This window comes from Megalobrama amblycephala, linkage group LG11, assembly GCF_018812025.1.
Source record: "Megalobrama amblycephala isolate DHTTF-2021 linkage group LG11, ASM1881202v1, whole genome shotgun sequence".
Classification (NCBI taxonomy): Eukaryota; Metazoa; Chordata; class Actinopteri; order Cypriniformes; family Xenocyprididae; genus Megalobrama; species Megalobrama amblycephala.
Genome location: NC_063054.1, coordinates 11140573 through 11149141, shown reverse-complemented (window position 1 = coordinate 11149141; position 8569 = coordinate 11140573). Strand labels below are relative to the sequence as shown.

General features: G+C 37.7%; 1 long non-coding RNA gene across 1 annotated transcript; it reads right to left on the bottom strand.

The window, feature by feature from the left end:
- Positions 1-6376: 6376 nt before the first annotated feature.
- LOC125278914 lies at positions 6377-8167 on the bottom strand. Its single transcript, XR_007187287.1, has 3 exons — positions 7630-8167; positions 7002-7171; positions 6377-6888 (listed from the first exon to the last, which is right to left on the bottom strand). It is a non-coding gene; the product is annotated as an uncharacterized LOC125278914 (long non-coding RNA).
- Between the last annotated feature and the right edge of the window lie 402 nt (positions 8168-8569).

The window sequence follows — 8569 nt, the reverse complement described above, 5'->3', positions numbered from 1 at the left end:
CTTTTCAGACATGATTAATGCATGACACAATTAATCTCCATCTCTTTGGGTGGGGTGCAGGAGGTACTCATGATTATACAGACAGTCATCATCACATTTACACATTCAGCAAAGAAAAGAATCTCTCTCTCTCTCTTTTTTTTAAGTTTTGCAGTTAATCACCTGTTAAGTCCATTAAAATGATAATAAAAAAACTACAACTTCCCAGCTTGAAACCGCTCACATGTGAGCACCTTTTTCACGTGGGATGTGATTTATTCATTTTAAATTATTACCTAGTTTTTATGTCTCTGTATGTCCACTGACTTCTGTGGTGCATTATGCCTTTAAAAAGTGAAAATATGTAACCTGATGACTTTAAGCATGCAGAGTCTTTAAATAGGAGGAATCGGAGGGGTGTAAAACACGTAGAAAATGAAAAAGACATGGTATGTTTCACTTCAACCAAACTCTTGAAACACTGATAAGAGAGTGACTCAGGCTGAACAAATGAATGAGAGAGACTTGTGAGAGCTTCTAAAACATTATAAAACATGTTCAAATAATGATACTATTACGTGCTTTCAGTATTGTGCAATTTATTTTTTAAAGCATTAGAGGCTCAAATCCTGTTTTGTTGTACAAATATAAGATAAGTGAGATAAATTATTAGGCACGTCCTGATTTTGCTGAGTTAGACACGTTTCTGGGTCAACATATTTTGTTGATCCTGAAATAACATTCCTCCAATTTAATCTTAACCACATCCCTACTGCTAAACCTAAACTTACCCTTAAGTTATTCAACTAAATAATATCAGAGGGAAATGAGGGGTGAATAACACTGATGTAGAAGCATATAACCTGGTAATAATCCTGGTTGTAAGCCTAAACTTGACATAAACTGCAAATTTGTCCCTCAAATCTGATCTGATCTGATGGAATGTTGTTCCAGGATCAACAAAGATGTTGAATCAGGAACATGTTGTGCTTGGTGAAATCAGGTTTTGCAAATTATTAGACCATAAAATTAACTTAGCGTGAAAGGTAAGCTCCTAAGTCACACCTTCGAGACTTTTTCCAATAATTTAAATCACACAAACAGTCTGTTGAATTAAATGTCATTTAATTGCAATAAATACCAAAATTATTTTATTAACATATTGTAAAGATATTGTAAAGATTTTGCTAATTGAAAATGTGTGAGCTCATATAATATTTAGTCTGGCCTTCTGAGGTTGATTATCATCATTTCTGAAGATTGAGCACCTCTTTCTCACTGAGTTTTAAAAAAGAAAAGAAAAGAAAAGAAAAGAAAAGAAAAGAAAAGAAAAGAAAAGAAAAGAAAAGAAGAAAGAGTAGGTGTAACTTGTTTATGTAAAGCACCGTTATTTGAACTTTGTTTTGATGTGACTATTTATGCAGTTTTATTGCTTATATCCTTTCAGGCCTCATTGTATTTCATGTCAGTGTCAGTTTCTAAAACTAGTCAGACTTTCTTTGCCGAAAATTAGAGAGCTAGAGAAAGAGGATTAGTGATACGTGCCGAAACAAACAATGGACAAAGGCAGTTAGTGTTTTTCACAGAAAAGTTGTATTTCTTGTTTCTTGAAGACATTTATCATGTTTTTAGACCCTTTTAATGGAATGTGTGGAAGCACAACAGCCTGGAGATAAGCATGTTGCAATTATGATGGTGTTTGTGTGGAGGGGAGGTGGAGGATGGGTCAGGTTGGGTGGAAAGGAATTTGGCAGAGTCCTGTCAGTAAGTGTTGAGTCTGTACTGTTGTGCACAGCCAGACACAGCTCACTGAACTGTTATACATTTACAGCCTTCATTTTACCACAGAACACTAGATGTCTGTTGTAGAAGTGCAATGACATGATCAAGAGAGAGTTTGCTGAGTGAGCGAAACCATTTACATCCATCTATAGTGCTCATGGTGTTGACTAAATATAGTTAGGTGACTAATTTATACAAGTACACTTTATAAATGACACTACTTTGTATAAGTAGTTTAAAGGAATTAGAACTAATCAATGGATAATTGGCCTATTTAGTTTTGAATCACAAAAAACAGTATGTTCAAGTCTTAATGTCTTCAAAGGCGTATTTGTCATTGAAAAGAACAGCTTTTTCCTTAATAAATAAGTGGAATTGTCTGAAATTTTGTAGAATTATCAACTGATAAATGTTAATTATTTGTATACAAGGCCTATAACCGGTCTACAAGACAGAACCCAACCCATAGTTAAAACACAGCCATCTGAGCCTTCAACGCCATTTGTCCATCAAATCAAGTCGCCTTTATACAATAGATATAACAGAATCTATACAAACTTCAAAATTTGAAACTAATTCAAATCCTGCCGTAAAGCAGCTCTAAAAAAAACAATAATGTCATTATTCAGATCAAGTCAGTCAACAGAAAAACTTGAAGAAAATATTAAGGGAATGTCCTCAGAATGAAGACAGAATGTCATATTTCTATAGGAACAACATAAACAGCAAGGGTGGATGAATTCCACATTGGTTCACAAGCCCTGGAGCCTAAATAATTGTGTTATTGCAACATGTCCTGAGGAGCACCCAGGCCCCAGGTGAACCGCATGCAGCATGTTATCAGTCTCCACCCTTTGACCAAATTTTACCCTTTTCCTAAATGTTGTTCTTCACTCATGCTCAAAACAGCACTTTTTTTTCCAGCAGAGATTTGTATGACAGAATTAAATTAAATTAAATTTATTATAGCAGTAGAATTTTTTTGCAAACACTCAACTGTCAGCAAGGATGAAATAAAGACTGGATCTAGATGCAAAAATTGATTTTAATGAAAACTAACTCAAAATATCCAAAAACATATCAAACAGAGCACTTAAAATAGCTGAGATTGAACAAAGAACACTACAAACACAGGGCTATATTTACAAATGCCCGCATATGAAATGAAAGGAGGAACAGGTGCAGTGAATTAAAGGCACAATATGTAAGATTTTTGGACTAAAATATCCAAAAACCACTAGAACAATGTTATATATTTTGTTCACTTGTGTACTTACATTATCCCAAATGTTTCCAAGAATGTTTATCCAGAGTAATTTTAACCTGGACACGGACCATGTCCGTGCGTCTATCAATGATATCAATCAATCATACCCGCGTTTCCGGTTTTATTTTGTAGAAACAATGGAAACACAAAAGACACTTTCATATATATTATGTGTTTTATTAGACAGGTGAGAAACTGTTTGGATACATTCATCGACAGAAAACTAATCATGTTAAATAGCTCAACACATGTAAGTCTTATTGTTTAAATCTCGTTTTCTTGATTTACAGCGAGTATGTTTTCCATGCCTAATATCGATTTAGTTTACTGCAGTGTGCAACAAGTGTCTCATAGTAGCCGCTGAGCAAACGCAAAGTATCATTATAACAACTTTCAACACACAAATGTATCTAATATGATAAGCAGCGCTGCGTTACCCCTCATACTCTTGACCGGAAGAAGCAGCGGCGGCGACTGTGGCATAATAAAAGTTCCGCTAATCACGAAATGTGTCGCGCTCGTCTCTCATTAGCAATTGCTCCAGCGGCCTCGTTTCTGCTCACAGTGCAATCGGCCCTGCTCTGCTTCATACTACAGTAACATTAATAATCTCATCCATGAACACGATTTCTGCCTGAGTCCCATCCCAATTCTTTTCCACCAACTGTAGAGGTGAAGAAAACATCTCCCATGATTCCACGAAATCAAGGCATCACCAAGCTACGCCTTTATTTTGAATAAGCGACCTCTAGCAGCGAAAATTGACATATTGTGTCTTTAAAACAATGAATAACCATGGTAACAAATACTAACACAGGAAACAGAACAGGAAACAATGAAAAACCACAAACAAACAAACAAACAAAAACTCCAATCAAGGAAGGGGAGTACTCTGGGTAATTCCAAGCTCGGAGCCCTCCCCCAGGCAGCACGCCAAATAAGCATAATTTACTATATCTGATTTCATGTACATGTGAACTTATGAAACCAAAAAATGAGGTGGAGGACGCAGAGTTGGCAGAAGGTGTGAGGAACCAGGGAGTGACCCCAAACAAAGCCATCAGATGCAGGCCCACAGCAGAACCGAAAGAGGGAGGAGCCAGGGTGTAGCCAATAGCCCGATCAACTGAGTGGTAGAGACCCAGGTGGAGCCGAGGAGACGAAGACCCAGGGCGACACTGATGGACTGGAGGGCCAAGGCTGAACCACAGGTTTGCGGGACCAAGATGGAGATGGGGGCTCAGCAGATCGAAGCAGAGCCGGAGGGAATAAGGACAACAGTGGAGCCGAAGGGAAGGAAGAGCCAAAGGGGTGGAGGGACTATGGATAAACAGAGGACCGGAAGTCTGTGGCGTAACCAGGGTGATGACTGACCAAGACGGAGAAGGAGGGACAAGGGAGCCTGGCGGAGCTTGAGGGATGACGTGGCACAATGGAGCCAAGGTGGAGCCGATGGGTCGACAGGATGAGGTGGAGACCAGGGCTCGGAGGCCTGAGGTGGAGCTAGGGATTGACACACCAGGGCAGAGCAGCTGAACTGGAAGTCCAAGGTGGATCCGAGGTTAGGTGGAGCCAACGAAGGTGGAGCCAAGGGGCTGAAGGGAGCCAGTGGAGATGGGGGTGAAGAACTGGATGACATAGGCAAAGGAGGTGGGAGTGGGAGGCTGGGTGGCACTGTAAAATGTGAGCTATATATGTTCTTGCTAGATTTTAATACTATATTTATTTATTTTAATTTTTTTTTAATTTTTTTTTATTTATTGTCTATTTTTTATTTTACCAATTTTACCAGCTCTTAAAATAATATAATTATTGTCACATGAATGGACATTTAGTAATATTGTATTCTATTATATACTATAAAATATGATTTTTTGAAGTTGTAAATAAAACAAGGATTATTAGAGTATGTTTTTCAGTCTTTCTGAAAATCTGTTTTTGGTGGGGCGACTGTGTCATGAAAACTCCCTTTTTTGTGATAAATAATAATTCTGATATTACTGATATGGCTATGAACATTGTGTGTTGGGTGATGTTAAAGCCCTGAAGCTTCTCTTGGTTCTGGGTGTGCACCTGCCACACCTGCTGATGCCCAACACCTGACTGGCAGGTGAAAGTCACACGAAAGGCTTTCATTATAGCTGAATCATGAGAAAATCTATGTGTGAATCAAGGTGGGGCAAAAATCTGAATTTAAGAATTGCCTCACTATCAGTGTAGAAGTTGTCATTGAAATAGGCTTTGCTCTGCAGCATAGTGAATTGGAAACACAAGAGACTAAAAGCTGAACATCAGAGGAATTTAATTTCTTTTTTTACCAATCACATTATGAATTTTGCCTAATTATCCAGTGTTACAGTATTACGATCAAGTTACAGTGTTACGTAACTTGAGTTACGTAATCAGATTACTTTTTTCCAAGTAACTAGTAAAGTAATGCATTACTTTTAAATTTACAACACAATATCTGAGTTACATTTTCAAATAAGTAACACAAGTTACTTTGTTTCCCATTGCCTGACTGCTCTCCTCTCCACATATTGAGAGAAATCGTGAACTTATATATATTTTATTTACACTTGTAAAAATAGCAGTATTTTCTCTGTAATAATGTAAATGATTATATTTATTAAATAATTGCCACCTTATTGGGACAATAAAGTACACCTATCCCTAACCCTACCCAATAAACACTTTATTATTAATTAACCATAAGGCACTTTAATTGCACTTTTCACATATTTTCTTCATATTTATTGAAAATAAATGCCTTTCCAATCTGATATGCGATGGGAAATGGGAGAAGAAGGAGTTTGGCAAAAGTCAGATTTGAACTCAATCGAGTCAAAAGTAACTGTAACTTGCGTTAAGGGGGGGGGGGGGGGGGGGGTGTTGGAGGGTCACACTACACTATTCATTCCATTGACTTCCATTCATTAGCATGCGAATGCATCAGACCGCAAACACATGCTCATACAAAAAGTTGAGCATTTTTTTCAGTTTTGCTGCGTGAGATTCTCCAGCTTTGTTGTTGTTGAGCAACCGAAGCGTGAGCTGTTAAAGCTCCGCCCCCTTCTGGAAAGCGGGCCGGGAGTAGCAGCTCAGTTGCATTTAAAGGGACACACACAAAAACGGCGTGTTTTTGCTCACATCCAAATAGGGGCAAATTTGACAATCAATAATAAATGATCTGTGGGGTATTTTGAGCTGAAACTTCACAGACACATTCTACACCAGAGACTTATTACTGTACATCTTTTGAAAAGGGGCATAATAGGTCCCCTTTAATATATTGTTAAAAATTACACTTACAGCAGTTTCATTCCATTTTATTTCTGCTTCCTTAAATTCAGTTCAGATTTAAAATTATGCATCCAGTTTACTGCCTTTAATTCAAAATGAGGAACTCAAATTGATGCATTTCTGCAATTCTGAATGGTGCACTACACCACCGTGAAAGAGAAAGACAAGAGAGAGAGTGAACCCGAGAGAAAGCAAGAGAAAGAGATACCAGTCACTAAACCAAGTGTGAGATGGGATGTGATAACTGTTGACAGTGACGGTACAGCTGCTATTGATACATGCTGACAGCAAATGTTCCAGATTCCTCCAAACCCCCATCATAAAACCACAAACCACTTTCACTCCCAGATTTATTTTCAGATTTCTAACAAATGTTGCTTCAGTATTGTAGCACTCCTTTGTTTGTGGTAATGTGCTCTGCCTGCATGAGTACTGATGCATGCATGTAATTCAACACCTGTGTGGTACGTGAGATCTCTCTGCGCTTGGTTTGTTCAGTTGCTGAGCGCAGGTACTTTCTCTCTGTTTCCTTTCTCACACTTTGCAGTCTCTAAATGCTGAAATGAAACACACATGTATACAATGTAGTATGAGTGAACATTATAATCAGTGTGTATTACAACATAATATTTTATGACCTAAACGTGACATTTTTAGGGCATTGCAATACCGTTTTCGGGCATTGGAAGTCGTCATCAAACGTCACTTGTACTTTGGGTGTGACATATTTTAAGTGCAGATGTGTGACAGGCAGATATACCGATGACAGTCAGACACTGAGTCAGTGGTTTCACCCTAATCGGCCTCTCAGGTGTCAATCAATGTATTAACGTCACTTCTCTGAAATACAATTTTTTGAGATGCTGATTTTGTCAAATCTTTTTTATGTATAACTGCAGTATTATAGAAAATGTATTTTCATGTTGGATATTATATATATTTAAAATGTAAATTAAATGGTATTTCATAATTTCTTACTTTGAAAATGAACTGTACAGTATATTTTACAGTAAAATTACATATAAAGCGACAGTAAAAAGTAAAAGCTTAAAACATATAAACCATTTATAATGTGCAGGTACAGAATAATTAAAATAAATAAGTAAAATAAAACCCCACTGTGCTAATATGCTGTACAACCCAACAGAAACCATGTTCTGAAAGGGCATAAAATACAAATGAAGATTTACTGCTAAGTCTTTAGTGAATAGAAATAGCAACCGTCTGGCTAAATCTCTGACTATACATGGCTGAGTGCTAGGAAACAGTGTTTATTTGAGACTAGTAGACACGCCTACCTCCTCTCTCGCCTTATCACTGAGCTCAGGTTTCAGTCCAAGCCGTTGCCATGGAGCTGTTTTCTTTTGACTGTGCACAAAGAGAAAGAAGGTAAAAGAAAGAGTGCACTCATACAAAGAGAGGAAGGAGGGAGGAAGAGAAGGGGAAATTGGGATTGTGGGAGACTGAGAACAACATAAATTTTTGGGGAAAAAATGATTGAACAATGCTGTTATGAGACTAACTTGGGAGCGGAAGTGACAGAGTGAGAGAGACAGAGAGAAAGAAACTAATTATGGGGTGAAAAGACAGAAGGGGAAAAAAAGAGTCACAGGAATGTAAGAGAAATGCAAGGGTGTGTCAAAGGCCAAATGATCATCCATAAACACCCAGATAAACATTCACTGCCTGCGTGGAGATATCAGGGTTTTCGATTAAAGGATTAGTTCACTTTAGAATTAAAATTTCCTGATAATTTCCTCACCCCCATGTCATCCAAGATGTTTATGTCTTTCTTTCTTCAGTCGAAAAGAAATGAAGGTTTCTGAGGAAAACATTCCAGGATGTTTCATGTAGTGGACTTCACTGGAATTCAACGGGTTGAAGGTCCAAATGTCAGTTTCAGTGCAGCTTCAAAGAGCTCTACATGATCCCAGACGAGGAATAAGAGTCTTGTCTAGTTAAACGATTGGCCATTTTCTGGGAAAAAAAAAAAAAAAAAAAAAAATATATATATATATATATATATATATATACTTTTTAACCACAAATGCTTGTCTTGCACTGCTCTGTGATGCGCCACGCATTAGGTAATCATGTTGGAAAGTGTCTACAAAGCGAATGTGCAAAGACTAAACCAAACAGCCTTTACAAAATAAGGTAGAACAATGATGCTGGACGATTTTGAAGTTGGAGGAGAACATCCACCTATGTCACTCATGACCTTTCCAACATGATTAC